The sequence below is a fragment of the Chinchilla lanigera genome, unplaced genomic scaffold, assembly GCF_000276665.1.
Source record: "Chinchilla lanigera isolate Chin_1 unplaced genomic scaffold, ChiLan1.0 scaffold00010, whole genome shotgun sequence".
Classification (NCBI taxonomy): Eukaryota; Metazoa; Chordata; class Mammalia; order Rodentia; family Chinchillidae; genus Chinchilla; species Chinchilla lanigera.
Window position 1 is genome coordinate 11,404,676 of NW_004955411.1, and position 385 is coordinate 11,405,060.

A 385-nucleotide genomic window follows, 5' to 3' on the forward strand; every position below is an offset into this window, starting at 1 on the left:
TGATCCTCTACAGAGAAGACCAAAAGAATTACACCAAAAAACTCCCAGGATTAATAACCAAATTCAGGAATGTAGCAGGATCCAAAACCTATACATAAAATCAGTCACGTTCCTGTACACATAAAACGAACTCACTGAGAGAGAAATTAGGAAAACAATACCATTCACAATAGTATAAGAAAATTAAATACTTTAAATACTAAAAGTAAAAATACTTTAAATACTAAAATAAAATACTTAGGAATTAATTTAAGCAAGGAAGTGAAAGATCTCTACAGTTAAAACTATAGCACTCTGAAAAGATGGAAGAGGCTATCAGAAAATGGAAAGATACCCCTAAACAAATATTGTTAAAATGGTCATACTTCCAAAACTGATATACAAA